We start from the raw sequence: 16,299 nt of genomic DNA, 5'->3' as shown, positions 1-16,299 counted from the left end.
TATGACACATAATATACAACACTACACTTCACACATATATCACTATACATTACATGTAACACCGGGTAATTTAGAGGCAGTGTTGCATGAACAAGGAAGATCGAACAATTATTCGCTCAGACTTGCCTGATAATAGGTTCTGGGTTGGAAGTTTGCAGAGCTCCAGCTACAAGGAACGAAGTGCAAAGCTGACACTAATCAGGGGATTCAATTCCCCAATATGGTTCTGTGTGTTATGGTGCAATGCTGACACCTAGTGGTGGGATTTAGGAATAACGGATGTTTTCCATTTTAACAAATCTCTGTTTTGGTTTAGAAGAGAAACAATGTAAGCCTCAAAGTCTGAAACAGTAAAAATAGGAAGCTCATGAGCTTCAAGTGGCACAATAGCTTAGGTATGAACGGGCACCATTGTGATTCTTTATGTTGAGAATTGTTGTGCTTTATATAACAAGTTTCCAATGCTCCTAGTTATGGTGCACTCCACCCTTATAACAACTAGAGAAGTCAACAAAAGTACAATAGGGCTTTTGTGGTGCACAATTAATCCATAATTAAAACAAATGTTTATTTTAACATTTTAAAATACATCTGCGTACAGGCTCCTCTGTGTATTATGGTCCTAACACTGATCTATGAGCACCTCCATCTTGGAGCATACATAGCAATGGATAAATTGAGTGCAGGTTCATCGTGTCTCATAAAAAGGTTTATGTGGTCTCATAAAAGCATTAAATCAAAAAGCCAAAAATCCTCGTTATAAACCTTTATACATGTATGCCCCTCTATCATCGTCCAATTGATAATAAAGATGGTATTATCATAAAGGGATTCTAGTCGTGAATAAATCGTAGTTGTGTGCAGTATCAGGATGAATGCATGAAGGAGGTTTGCATCACAAAGTCTCAGTCTCTACACATAAGGAGGCTTGTTTTGGCTTTTTTGTTTTGATGAGACTGTATATACTCTGATGTCTTTTAAAGGAGAATTATGGGGTCAGTGCTTTTCCCCATAGTTCTCCTAAGGGTCACGGGAGGACACAAACTAGTGTCCTCCCGTCACCCAAAGCTCAGTATATAGCGAGCTACAGCTCTCGGTATACTGAGAATCCCGACATTACTGTCATTATCCACCCAGCTGCGTGATTGACAGCTGGCTCTGCCTATCTAGAGGCAGAGCCAGCTGTACCCGCCCCCTCCGTTCCGCCAGTCAGCGCTGGAGGATCGGACAAGAAAGGGAAGGCAGTTTCATTGTCACATGTCGGCTCGAACTAGGAGGCTCAGTGATTTTCACTAGCCTCATAGTTCTCCTTTAATATGTTAAATTAAACATTTGTTTTAATTATGGATTAGTTGTGCACCACAAAAGCCCTATTGTACTTTCGTTGAATTCTCTAATTGTTCTTTGGACAAACACAAACATTTCCCAGCACACTCAACAGCTAGCCTATGAAAAAATAGCTTCCACCGTCTCACAACTTGCCATAAAAACAGAGGTTTTAGTTGCATAACTTCTGCAGAATATGTGGAAGCCGCACCGCCTCATCGAGGCCCCTTCTGTATAGCGCGGTCCTAACTCTAATCTATGAGAGCCTCCAGTTTGGAGCATATATATAGCAAAGGATGAATTGGGTGCAGGTTTGCCCGGAGGTAGCCCAAGCCTCCTTAAAGGAGAACTACGGGGCAACCTTTTTTGCCCATAGTTCTACTCAGGGTCATGAGAGGACATATGCTGTGTCCTCCGGTGACAAAAAAAATCAGTATATAGCGGGCTATTTCCCACAAGGCCAACTAAGGCCCAGCAGCAGGGAGTAGAGGGGCAGCAGGGAGTAGAGGGGCAGCAGGGGTATGGAATTTCTATCTCCCAAAGCCCGGGACATGCAGTACCGGGCTCTGGGCGGGTAGTTTTCTACATTTAGCCCTGCTTTGGGCAAGTGGAGCTAATTGTACAGCGGGGGAAGCCGCTGCTTGTTTTATACAAATGATCTCGGTGATGTCACTAAGATCACTTTTATGCAGCCTGCAGGTCTGCCATTCTCCATTGGGGGGGGCAGTTTGGCGGCTAGGGGGGAACATTGAGGAACCTGCCCTAGGGGCAGCAGAGAAAGTAAATCCGCCCCGGTGTGCACTGTCACATGTTCCAGAAGGCAGACCCAGAGTTCCAGGAAACAAAGGGAGATGGATTCATGTGACCCCAGTTTAAATGGCCGCCATGAGAAACTGGGGAGGGAAAGAGAAATAAGGTGCAACGAATACAAAGCCGGTGATGTATCGAAAGTGCGAACTTATCGAGTTGTGGGACCGCATGACTTCCGGTTTCCTCGAAACTACGAGATTTGCACACAAAACATGTTGTGCACGAGCGCCATCCACGGCATTGCCCTATACACATGCACCACAGCAATAAAGTAATAAAATGATGTAGGATGACAGTAAGCCAGCACGTTATTTATCTCCGGTGCCCCACTCAATATGGCCGCCGCTTGAGTGGGGCACCGGAGATAAAGAACGTGCTGGCTTACTGTCATCCTACATCATTTTATAACTGTATTGCTGTGGTCTATGTGTATAGGGCAATGCCGTGGATGGCGCTCGTGCACAACATATTTTGTGTGCAAACCTCCTAGTTCTGAGGAAACCGGAAGTCATGCGGTCCCACAACTCGATAAGTTCGTACTTTTGATCGATCACCGGCAATTATCTAGAAGTATCTGTTTGTAGATCGCCATCACTAAACATTTCTAAAGGTGTCTTTGTTTTCATCTGTATGATAAGGATGGAGTTCTCCTTTAACTTGTCTCAAAAGCCCAACACACATCTGGTGGAGAAATCACTCATCACAGACATAACGGGGTCATGTTATGGAGTTATTTTAGTTGCAGGAAGTGCAAAGTTTGCAGTTATCAGCTCAGATCCACGGGACGCTGCAGCTGGCTACCCTGTTAACATAACATGCTGCCAGGAAAGGGGGCTGGTTAGGAAAGCAGGGACAGGATATCACCCTATGAAACTGCCGGACTACAATACCACCCTGCTGGACAGGATATGACCCCATGAAACTGCTGGACTACAATACCACCCTGCAGGACATCACCCTATGAAACTGCTGGACTACAATACGCGAGCTGATGGGCTTCAGGACTAGAAAATAAACCCCTCTGAGTCTCACTTTACAAATTCCATCTTTAAACCTAACAATGAAGCGATACCATTCATCTGCTCACCCCCAAAAACAGTGGCTGAGGAAGGGATAAACACCTGAGAGGGGCTCGAACACATCACCACTGTATGCATAACTTTAGGTCGGCTTTGGCTGGAGAGTTACTCTGCCAGACATTTCTGAGGGCAGGGACTGATGTGAATGTGCAACTATGTAAAGCGCTGTGTAAATTGTTGGCACTACATAAATACCTGTAATAAATACATTTTAGGTTATTAAAGCGTATCTAAACTCAAGAACATAAATGTCATAAACTGCAGCTTATCAATCCTTAGCTGTGGTGGCTGCATTAGTTTTCTTGTCTCATGCTTTTTTTTCCTCTTCGTTTTCTCCTGGTGATCCTGCCAGCAACACACTTCCTGTGTTAGGGTGACAATTCTAACTCACTGTACTGTATCTATGAAGGAGAAGTGTTGTCACCCTAGCACAGGAAGTGTGTTAGGACTGTAGAACACCTCCTGCTCTGTTCATACCATGACATAGGAGGAGGTATTTTGTATTTTGCAAGTCAGAACTGACTGGTCAGGGCTGACACTGCTTGAGATTTAGGTGCAGCATTGGCAAAGTCCTATGGGATTCCTAATAAGAAAGCCCAGCACTAGCTCTGCACTTGCTGAATGCTCCTGCATGCTGAAGATCTAGAAATCCTCTGTTTTGATGTGTGTGTTGTGCGGAAGGGGGAGGGGGGTGTTTACCTCCTCAGAGTGATTCCGATTTTTTTTCACTTCCTAGACAGATCTCTTAAGAAGAAAGTAAATGATCTCTTACACATCGGTGACTGGAGCAGGTGAACCCAGATGACAACTCTAGCTTCCTGTCCCCATGAAGGTGGTCCCCCCTGACAAACAGAGGGGGTGAATCTTGTCAGCAGGGACAAAGACAAACGTCTGACAGAGGTCCTATCACTTCCCTGCTGTATCCAAAACTTGGAAAATGGCTTTAGAAACGGTTTAACACTGAAAAGAATCCGTGGAAACAAAGAAACAAATGAAATCAAATTCTAACAGTATTTTTGGGACCAGGTTTACTCCATTCTCCAACTGCCTGACTTCCGGTTTAGTTAGAAGTAAGAGGTTTGGGTGAGAAGTCTGTACTGCGCGTGCGCCACCCGCGGCATTTCCCTATACACATACTACAGAGCAATAAAGTATTATAATGAACTAGGATCACATTAATCCAGCACGTTATTCATGTGAGTTGCCCCACTCAATATGGTCGCCGCTTGAGTGGGGCAACTCAGATGAATAACGTGCTGGATTAGTCTGACCCTAGTTCAATTACTGTGTAATAACAACACACCCGTACAGTTGTTCTGTTCTGTATCCCCTTTTTCTGCTGTCCTAAACAAAGAATTTAGGGCAAAAAAAGGTCATTTATAATTATTTTTTAAATAACAGGGCTGTAAATCTGAGCTAAGTTGGTAAATAAGAGCAAAGAAACTTTAGAAAGATAATAATTGCATCGTGTAGTTTAACAAATGTCCAGCAGAGGGCGCTGAATGAAAGAAAAATGATCCCCGAAAACAAGACCTAGTACTATTTTTGGGAATTGCTAAAATATAAGACCTACCCCGAAAATAAGACCTCGCTGTGACCATTCCCAGGGCCGGTGGTGGCATAAGGGGGAACTTGAAGAGCCGCGGGAGAGGCGGGAGAGAATCAGCGGTGCCAACGAAGCCAGTGCTAGAGGAAGCGAGGCCGCAGCGGAGGGAGCAGAGCCGCATAAGCCGATGCCTCCTCTATAGCGCCGGCTCCTGTCACAGGCGGAGTGATACCAAATGCACTCTGCCTGTGAGGGATCCATAGTGAAAGCTTCGCTCATTCTGGCCAACGATTGGTTACCAAATTGCTCTTGGAAAGGTACGGCCCCCCTGATTGCCCTGATCACCATATTTTTGTACATGAATAAGTGTGGAATGTTGTAAATTAACACAAAAAAAAAGACCTACCCCGAAAATAAGACCTAGTGTGTTTTTTTGAGCCAAAAAAGACAGTGTCTTATTTTCAGGGAAACACGGTAGTACTTGACCTGTCACCTCTGGACCTAAATCTGACTGTTGGTAATCGGCCACCTGGACAGGCCGAGGCTGAGATTTAACTGCTCTGATCTTTTGATAAGTTTGCAATCCACTTGTATGGCTACAGCTGTCCATAGACGGATCCAGTTTTGGCCATTTCCTGCTAAATCGGCCAAAATTTGGTCCATGTAGGGTTGCCACCTGTACGGGATTCACCTTGACAGTCTGGGTTTTGAAAGCTGTGTCCGGGTTTCATGGCAGCTGAGACCCGGACACATGAAACAGGGGCCACCAAAATTAAGATAGGGGCTACTGGCCCCCCACTGAAAATAGTCTTGACTGTGATATTTACATATGAATGGGCGGCGCTATTTACATATGAATAAGCCGCGACTCGTTCTCCAAAAAATCTCTAGAGTGTTTGGGTTTCGCTGAAAGAAAAGGTGGCAACCCTAGGTCCATGGGTCTGCTGGTACCCGCCACCTTGGCAATAAGCATTTTTTTAATTGACCTTCATTAAAGTATCTGGGTGGAAATGTATTGACCAAACAGTGACTGCCACCGATCGCCAGATTGGTACAATACAAGAGCCAGCAGGGAAGATTCCTCCATTCATGGGCTTTAGCATGCAAGGCGGGATTGTTCTCATTCAGCCGCTTACAGTGCATGGCCAGCACAACGCTACAATCCGGATGTATGACAACCCTGTCATAGAAGAAAAGACCAATGGGAAAAAGTTTTATAAATTAACCCCTTAGGGTTGACTGCCTCACAACCTTTGCTGGAAGTCCATTCCGAGCATGAGCTACTCTTTTGGTAAAGTAATTTTTCTTATGGTTAGTTTGCATTTTTTTGCATTATCAAGGCCCAAATCTCCATCCCAATTCTAGCTAATTCTGGCTTCAGTAGAGTCTGGCCTCAAGGAGTTTGGTTGGCCCTCTGTGTTGTAAGAGACGACCGCCAAAAACAGACAGACCAGATGCTAGAGCAGAGATGGTCAGAACTCAGCTTTGGCCTCGCTTTAAAGCCCACTAATGAGGTCAGGTAAGGAAAGGTGTGCACAGCATAGACCTGAGCCGCAGAGCTGACTTTTGGATATTAAACTTTTTTCAGAACTGTGCTCGTCTCCGGTCCTGATCTACGCTGGCCGAGTGTGTGAGGTCCCGTACAATAAACATGGCAATGGCACTGATGAGGGAGGTGACACAGTGGCGCATTTTCATCACAGAGCCTCTGATTTCTGATCTGCTTCACACAGCCGCCTCCCCCAATCTGTCATCTCCGGGGACACAGATGTCGCTGACAGATGACTGAGCCTTGTGACCAGGAAATACGCACTTCACTTGTTACATCAGTGTACATACCGCCGTCACATCCGTATACATACCGCGCTACATCAGTGTACATACCACCGCCACATCCGTATACATACCGCCACATCCGTATACATACCGCGCTACATCAGTGTACGTACCACAGCCACATCCATGTACATACCACCGCCACATCCGTATACATACCGCCACATCCGTATACATACCGCGCTACATCAGTGTACATACCACCGCCACATCCGTATACATACCGCCACATCCGTATACATACCGCGCTACATCAGTGTACATACCACCGCCACATCAGTGTACATACCACCGCCACATCCATGTACATACCACAGCCACATCCATGTACATACCACAGCCACATCCGTATACATACCGTGCTACATCAGTGTACATACCACCGCCACATCAGTGTACATACCACCGCCACATCCGTATACATACCGCCACATCCGTATACATACCGCGCTACATCAGTGTAGATACCACAGCCACATCAGTGTACATACCGCCACATCCGTATACATACCGCCACATCCGTATACATACCGCGCTACATCAGTGTACATACCACCGCCACATCCGTATACATACCGCCAAATCCGTATACATACCGCGCTACATCAGTGTACATACCACAGCCACATCCATGTACATACCGCCACATCCGTATACATACCGCGCTACATCAGTGTACATACCACCGCCACATCCATATACATACCGCGCTACATCAGTGTACATACCACAGCCACATGCATGTACATACTGCCACCACATCAGTATACATACCACCGTCACATCAGTGTACATACCGCCGCACCATCAATGTACATACCACTGCTACATGCACATACCGCCGCAACATCAGTGTACATACCATCGCCACATCCATGTACATACTACATACCGCCGCCACATCCCTGTAAATACCACCGCCACATCCGTGTACATACCGTGCTACATCAGTGTACATACTGCCACCACATCCGTGTACATACCACCGCCACATCCGTGTACATACCGCCGCCACATCCCTGTACATACTGCCACCACATCCATGTACATACCGCCGCTACACCCCTGTACATACCACTGCCACATCCGTGTACATACCGCGCTACATCAGTGTACATACTGCCACCACATCCGTGTACATACCACCGCCACATCCGTGTACATACCGCCGCCACATCCCTGTACATACTGCCACCACATCCGTGTACATACCGCCGCTACATCCCTGAACATACCACCGCCACATCCGTGTACATACCGCCGCTACATCCGTGTACATACCACCGCCACATCCGTGTACATACCACCGCCACATCCGTGTACATACCGCCGCTACATCAGTGTACATACTGCCGCTATACTTGAAGCTGACACCTTTTTTCTTCATGATACAGGGTGAGGCTCCGCCTCCCCTGATCGCACGCCCCTGGTGTTCAGTAGTCCACAGAGAGAACTGGGAGCAATGTAACTGATAAGAGGAAACAGCCGATTAAGGTTGCAAAACAGCAGCCTGCAGGGAGAAGAACCCTTCGATTCAGGAAAAGGGGGGGTTACCGTGTTTCATCTTGCACCCTAATATAACAATGGCGGGTCCTTGGAGTAAAGCTTTTCTATATAAAGTGTAACTCTCGCCAGGAAGTGAGGGGGAAATCCCTCGAACGGAGCCCCGGATAGCAGTAAAACTTGGCAGGGGGTCTAACCTTTGTCCATTCTACCCAAAACCAAAAGAAAAGTTCGGGGTGTAGACACACTTTAATTTGGTGGAATGTTCTCGGATCGGCACTCAGTGTATACAACCTCCGGAATTTCTGCAGATTTGCAGCGTGTCAGCCGGTGACAGACGGTCAGGGGCTTTGCTCTGGGCGCATTGTTTTCAGCGGGGCTGAATCTGCATGTTTTGTCACAGCGTGGGACAAAGCTCTCCCTTGTTTTCTGGAATGTGTCCTCGTTGAAAACTATGAGGACGTGGAGAGGTGGGGGGGGGTCAGATGACTGCGACAGCGCTGGCCTCCTATTCTTCCTGACTTCAGAGTGTGACCACGCTGTCACACGTATGCAACTCTGCAAAGAACAGGCCTCTGATTGGGGTAAATATGTAAGCCGATGCCGGCTGCTGAGTCCCTGGGACTGTCCCGGGTTCTCTGATACGATTCTGTCAATTAAAGTCCAATTAGAGTTTGTGATTAACTTCATGGGGCTCATTTATTAAAGATCAGCTCAATGGTGCGCACACATAACTAATTCCCCTAGATGGCGCTGGCGAGTATACAAAATTCCTCCACTCTTCAGCGCCACCTAGGGGATTTCTTTTATTAATGAACCCCAAAAGTGTATGTAAACCCCAACAATCTTGCCAGAAATCCAGTGCTGCACTATGCACTCTGCAGTGTTATCTCAAGCACTTTTATCAACCCTTCCTTGTTCACCTGTGTAAACTACAGAACACCTCCCCTCTATATGTGGAGACGTAACTAAGACCTTAGGACCCCGGTGCAAGAAACCATGAAGTCCACTTCCCCCCTACCCACCTTGGCGCCTCGGTGGTTACCAGGCCCGGGCCCTCTTTTTCCTTTCTGCCCCCCCAGGTGGTGGAATGCCAGAACCTGTGACCCTGTTAGTTCCGCCAGTGCCTCTATGTTATTTACATGAGAGAGGGAAGTGTGGCAACGCTGGTGCTCCATAGATACCCTAGAGGAGTGAGCGTTGTCACCCGTGGACAGGAAGTGTGTTACTGGCAGGATCAGCAGGTGAAAATAAAAGGGAAAAAAGCCTGAAAATAAAACTAATGCAGATACCGCATCTAAGGACGGGCAAGCAGAAAAATATTACATTATATTTCTCACTTTAAAGTAAAACCAATCTCTAAAATCTTATATAAACTTTCCCAAGTTGCTGTCATTTTAAAAGTCATTCAAAATCTGCACCATTCATTAAATTAATGCTTGATGGCCCTTATTCCGGCACTTCCCGTTATAGGGTGACAACACTCTGCCCCTGTCTCCTAATTGCGCTCTTGTGTTGTCCCCTGAAGGAGACTAGATATCTAACCACGCAAAAAAAAATTGTTTCGATTCAGATTTTTATTTCTTTCGTTTTTCGCATTTCGGATCCGCTCATCAAATTCTTTTTTTTTCTTCTCGGAACGAACCCATGTGACCTTGCCTGTAATGCAACCCCCAGCAGCCAAAAAACACATCTGATTGGCCAAGAGGACAGTCACATGTCTGATTTAGTTTCGTTTTGAACGATATTTGGACAGATCCGAATTTTCTTTAAAGGAACATTCTATTTTCTATTATTATTATACAGTGATATTATTATAATAATAATAATTATAATAATAATTATACAGTGACATTATTAAAAAGATGACATTTAATCTTATTTCCTGCTCCATCCTATTATAAATTATAAACAGAAAATAAAATTCCTGACACGAATAATGATCAATTGTAGCGAGTTGCCAATCCGGACAATCACCATGGCTACAATTGATATAAAATAATAACATCGGATCCTTTTATAGAATAAACTGATACTTTGTAACAATCAGCCGGAACACGCGCGGCAGGTGCAGCACTAGCCCCGCCCACTGGGTTTTCCTCCCCTCCTCTACAGGCACGGTTTTCCTCCTTCTGGGCGTGGTTTGGGTGTGGCGGCCCTGCCCTCGTGCTCCTAGGCCCCTCCCGTACGTCGTGACGTAGCACGCAGAGTGAGGGCAGAGCGGCAGTAGCAGCGATAGGCGGCCTCAGTCATTCGACTCAGTGAGGGGTGGAGGAGCTCCGAGAGAAGCCTCGTCTGGAGCTGGAGGGCCACCAGATAGGTAATGTGGGAACGCTGAAGAAAGAGCTGGTACTCTGCTGCTGCTGCTGCCGCCGTTGCCGGCATGTCTTGCGTGGTGCGGAGCATGCTGGAAGTTGTAGTGCCCCTGGGCTGAGCAGATGTTCCGCAGCCTGTGGGGGGGGGGGACTACATGTCCCAGCATGCCTTTGGGGTAACGGCAGCTAGAGCAGGGTGCCGGGTACAGCTTGCCATCCTCCCTGTGCAGCAGTCTGGAGATCTTGTTGCCCCTAGCAACCTGTTCAGCTTCCAGCTGTCAGCGCTATGCCGGGGTCTGAAAAATAAAGCAAGAATGCTGATTGGCTGCTTTGGGCAATGAGATATTTTCTCCTGACCACACTTGTCTCTATCTAGATTTTGGTATTATTTTAGCAGCCACGGCGATGAGTTTCCATTGACAACAGCGGGAAAAATGCATCAGCTGTATTTTTAAAGGGCCAGTGTCTGCTCGATTCCTCACTTGTCCTGCCAAGGGAAGCTGTGTGACTTCAGTTAGAGGTAAACCGTAACTGAGTGACGTTTTGTGTGCTCTGCGCCCATGGAATCCTGTTTTCACCATCTTTGTATCTTCTGCTGGTCCCCTCTGGCCTCTGCAGCCAATTCCGGTTGACATGCACTGGACCGGCCTCCTAAGAACGATAGATCATGCCTGCGGAATGTGTGTGTGTGTGTGTCGGCATGGCTGCCTTTGCTCTCCTCCAGGGAAGCCAATGATAGGGGGACAACGTAGTTGCACAGTTTATTACACACATTGTCACCTTATTACAGGAAGTGGCTGAACAAGGACCTTTGTGGTGGGATCACCAGATATCACTTTAATGGCAGATTTACAGTATCACGAAAGGCAAAACTTCCTTTTTTTTTTTTTTTTTTTATTATAGATTTGGTGAGAGGAAAGAACCACTGCCAGGTTTTTATGGCCCCATTAAGAAGATCCACCCACTAATTGTCCTGTTCACCGGGATTGAAAATGAGGGTGAATCCCAAATTTTCAATGGCCACCAGTACAGGAATAGAGGGGGAAATCTTCTGGTGGGGACACTTGTTCTGGTGACAACTAAGGGAGGATTTCCCTCACATTGGAAAGATATCCTCTCACTTCCTGTTGAGTCTGCAAGACAGGCAGTGGAGGGAAAATTTCCTAATGACACACAGATGGGACCCCCGCCCCCCCCTCCAAAAATGTTCAATGTCCACCAGTACAGGAATAGAGGGGGAAATCTTCTGGTGGTGGCATTTGTTCAGGTGACAACTAAGATGGGATTTCCCTCACATTAGAAAGATATCCTCTCACTTCCTGTTGTGTCGACAGGACAGGAAGTAGAGGGAAGTTTCCTTAATGACACACAGGCCTCACAAAAATAACAGTTAACCCCTCCCCCTACTCTGATCAAAATGTACAAAGTTTTGGTTTTAGATATTCATTAAAAAGATAAATCACTTTTCAAACAAAGTTTTTCGCTTTATAAGTTGAACTCGATGGACTCTTTTTGTACATAAGTTTCCTTTAAACCTATTCAATCAATTTTTTTTTTTTATTAAATCGGCACTTTTTTCATTAGAATAACATTAGGTGATCCTGCCATGACGATCCTTGTTCAGGCACTTCCTGTTATAGGGTGACAACTCTCCTGCGTTGTCATCACATGGGCTTCTGACAGAGGCTACAAGAGTCCGTTTTCATCCCGCAGTACACGGGCATGGCCCACCTGGCCGTGCAGCCCTCGCCGGGGGGGGCATGTAGACAGGAAGTGGCCGCAGGAGATCACCAGCACTGAGGCGTAACAGAGGAAGAAAAGAAAGTGAAAACAAAGTTTCTTATTTTGAAGAAAAGCGGAGTTGTTAATGATACGGCAAACTCAGTGACATTCAGTCAGGATTTACTTTATGATGATACATACACTATATTGCCAAAAGTATTGGGCCCCTCCCCCTCCAAATCATTGTATTCAGGTGTTCCGATCCCCTCCATGGCCCCCGGTGTATAGGATGAGGCACCTCGGCATGCAGACGCTTCTACAGACATTGGTGAAAGAACGGGTCGCTCTCAGGAGCTCAGTGACTACAAGCGTGGTACCGTGATAGGTTGTCACCTGCGCAATAAGTCCATCCGTGACATTTCCTGGCTACTATATATTCCGCGGTCACCTGTTACTGGGATTATAACAAAGTGGAAGCAACTGGGAACAACAGCAACTCAGCCAGGAAGTGGTAGGCCAAGTAACATGACAGAGCGGGGTCAGCGCATGCTGAAGCGCACAGTGCGCAGAACTCGCCAACTGTCTGCAGAGTCAATAGCTACAGATCTCCAAACTTCGTGTGGCCTTCAGATTGGCACAACAGTGCGTAGAGAGCTTCATGGAATGGGTTTCCATGGCCGAGCAGCTGCATCCAAGCCGTACATCACCAAGTGCAATGCAAAGCGTGGGATGCCGTGGTGTAAAGCACGCCGCCACTGGACTCTAGAGAAGTGGAGACGTGTTCTCTGGAGTGACCAATCACGCTTCTCTGTCTGGCAATCCGATGGACGTGTCTGGGTTTGGCGGTTGCCAGGAGAACGGTACTTGCCTGACTGCACTGTGCAAGTGTAAAGTTTGGTGGAGGGGCTTATGGTGTGGGGTTGTTTTTTCGGGGGTTGGGCTTGGCCCCTTAGTTCCAGTGAAGGGAACTCTTAAGGCATCAGCACACCAAGACATTTTGAACAATTTCATGCTCCCAACTTTGTGGGAGGAGTTTGGGGACGGCCCCTTCCTGTTCCAACATGACTGCACACCAGTGCACAAAGCAAGGTCCATAAGACATGGATGGGGGAGTTTGGGGCGGAGGAACTTGACTGGCCGCACAGAGTCCTGACCTCAACCCCATAGAACACCTTTGGGATGAATTAGAGGCGGAGACTGCGAGCCCGGCCTTCTCCAACATCAGTAACTGACCTCACAAATGGTCCAACATTCCCATAGACACACTCCTAAACCTTGTGGACGCCTTCCCAGAAGAGGTGAAGCTGTTATAGTGGCAAAGGGCGGAGCCAACCCAATACTGAACCCTACGGACTAAGACTGGGATGCCATTAGAGTTCATGTGCGTGTAAAGGCGTCCCAATACTTTTGGCAATATAGTGTATGTGACAGATTTTAGTATTTGGGGTTTATTATAATGAGCAGCTGATGTGAGTTTTCTGTATTTTCTAAATATATCTCCTCCGGCTCCTGAGAAATCTTTTTTTTGTCCCCTGAGATCCGGCTGATGGATGGTGGGCCCCTGAATGTTGCACTGAGATATTTATATGGGTCTCCATGATGAATATCGTGTTGTTTATAGAAGTTTGTGACCCAAATTGTCTCCGGTGGAGAGAGATCCCAGGGACAGAAAGTGAACGCCGGCTAGCGATGTGTCACTTGTGTTCACTGGTCTGCGGCCTATAAAACTGGAGGACGGACTAGAATGTCACCTGTAGCCATCTCTGGGGACCGGAAAACAAATCACGTGTTTACTTTTTGCTGATGATGCGTGAGCGGCCCCTGGGTACTCGCTGTGTCTTTTGTTGCTGTGCTTGTGACGTACGGCGCACTTTCTGTAATCTGTATGTGCGTCCTGCCAACCTGCGGCTGCTGAGACTGCAAATTCCAGGCTGGTGGCTAGCGGTGTGCATCCTCCTGTGTCGTCCGAAAGCCGTGGGGTTTGGAGGTCCTTCTTTTGGGAGGTATGCCACGTATTGTACCCGGAACAAAGTCTTGCATTTTGCTCTATGGGTGGCATGGGAAGAGGTGAGGGGCAGAGAGCAGGAGTGAGGGGGAAGAGGGGGTCAGAGAGCCAGTAAGAGATGCAGAGAGGAGGAATGAGAGAGATGAGGTGCAGAGAGGAGGGATGAGGTGCAGAGAGGAGGGATGAGGTGCAGAGAGGAGGGATGAGGTGCAGAGAGGAGGAAGGAGAGGGATGAGGTGCAGAGAGGAGGAATGAGAGGGATGAGGTGCAGAGAGGAGGAATGAGAGGGATGAGGTGCAGAGAGGAGGAAGGAGAGGGATGAGATGCAGAGAGGACGAACGAGAGGGATGAGGTGCAGGAGCTAGAGGGTCTAGGTACGAAGAGCAGGGGTGAGGGGCAAGGACTGAGGGGCACAGGGGGCAGAGAGCAGGGGTAAGAGTAGAGGTGAAAGGGGCATGAGGTGCAGAGAGCAGGCGTGAAAGGGGCAGGGGTGAGAGGGTCAGAGAACAGGGGCTGGAGCGAGGTGCAGTGAGCAGGGGTGCCATATGCAGAAAGGAGGGGTAAGGGGCAGGAATGAGAGGGGCAGAGAACTGGGGCTGAGAGAGGAACGAGGTGCAGGGGTGAGAGGGGCAGAGGGCAGCGGTGAGAGGGTCAGAACAGGAGCTGGAGCGAGGTGCAGTGATCAGGGGTGCCATAAGCAGAGAGCAGGGGTGAGAGGGTCTAGGCGAGGGGTAAGGAGCAGGGGTGAGAGGGGCAGAGAGCAGGGGTGAGGTGCAGAGGTGAGAGGGTCTAGGCGAGGGGGAAGGAGCAGGGGTGAGAGGGGCAGAGAGCAGGGGTGAGAGGGGTGAGGTGCAGAGAGCAGCGTGAGGGGTTAAGTAGAGACAGAAGGAGTGCAGCAGATCATAATTTACTCTGCTCATTATATATCTGTTCTAGATCAATTCATTGATCGGTTGCTCCGGGTTACTGTACTTTGCCCTTCCTCATTGCTATGGGCTTGTCGATTTGATAAAGGAGGGGGGAAGTTGTCCTGTATAAGAATTTTAGTTATGCCGCCTGAGCTGAGCTAGTTTTGCTCAGCGTCGTCCTTATAGCACAAAGCTTTGATCTCCGATCTGGTGCACCGATTCGATGCGGATGTGCGGAGTGCCGGCTTTCAGCGTCGTGTGATCAGTGAGCGATGAATTCTGATTGCTCCGAGTTGATTATTTTTACTCTGCATTGTTGGCACAGCTTGACGCCGCCACAGAGAGGTTTGGGCCATTTTGCGGTATGGATACATTAGTATTTATACCGGGTATGTTTTTGGGTTCATATGTGGCCCGTGTATAAGATTTAATGATGTGTCGTGCGCGGTGCGTTCTCTCTCTCTCTCTCTGCAGTGATCTCCAGCACTCGGATCTGATGGCTTCATTCAATTAGCATCGACTATGTGCGGTACCTGGTAGGAGTACATTACAGCAGATGATGCTTGAAGCTGCGTGTATTGTCATGCATCCATGAATAGATCTGATTGGTCAGTAGGGAGTTACTGCAATCTGCAGTTTTATAAACCTGTTTGTGATCAGGGATGAGAGGGGCAGCGAGCAGAGGTTAGGGGGGCGAGGGGCAGGGAGCAGCGGTGAGAGGGATGGGACAAGAAGCAGAGAAGAGGGGGGTGAGAGGGGCAGGGAGCAGGGGTGAGCGCAATGGGACAAAAAGCAGAGAGCAGGGGTGAGAGGGGCAGGGAGCAGAGGTTAGGGGGGCGAGAGGCAGGGGTGAGTGGGATGGGACAAGAAGCGGAGAAGAGGGGTGAGAGGGGCAGGGATGAGAGCAATGGGACAAAAAGCAGAGAGCAGGGGTGAGAGGGGCAGGGAGCAGAGGTTAGGGGGGCGAGAGGCAGGGGTGAGTGGGATGGGACAAGAAGCGGAGAAGAGGGGTGAGAGGGGCAGGGATGAGAGCAATGGGGCAGAGAGCAGAGGTTAGGCGGTGAGGGGCAGGGGTGAGAGGGATGGGACAAGAAGCGGAGAAGAGGGGTAAGGTGCCCATCTCATTTCACAATTGCAGATTTCCTGTTTTAGGGGGGGATCTGTTGCCTTGCAGGGTCCTATGGAGCCACTCTTGCGTGCATGCTCCCAGCTGACTTTCCCTACACTGTGTATGTCACACACAGTCCCG

The 16,299-nt window shown here is 48.1% G+C and overlaps 1 long non-coding RNA gene across 2 annotated transcripts in view; it reads left to right on the top strand.

Annotated features, from left to right (window-relative positions):
• The first annotated feature begins 10,297 nt into the window (after positions 1–10,297).
• LOC108786033 overlaps positions 10,298–16,299 on the top strand; it is a 49,455-nt gene continuing 43,453 nt past the window's right edge. For both annotated transcript variants that reach the window (XR_001941170.1, XR_001941169.1), the window contains exon 1: positions 10,298–10,420. This is a non-coding gene — a long non-coding RNA (uncharacterized LOC108786033). The remainder of the gene's footprint in view (positions 10,421–16,299) is intronic.

The sequence above is a fragment of the Nanorana parkeri genome, unplaced genomic scaffold (genome assembly GCF_000935625.1).
Source record: "Nanorana parkeri isolate BGI_ZX_2015 unplaced genomic scaffold, ASM93562v1 scaffold188, whole genome shotgun sequence".
Classification (NCBI taxonomy): Eukaryota; Metazoa; Chordata; class Amphibia; order Anura; family Dicroglossidae; genus Nanorana; species Nanorana parkeri.
This window is presented reverse-complemented; position numbering and strand designations above follow the sequence as displayed.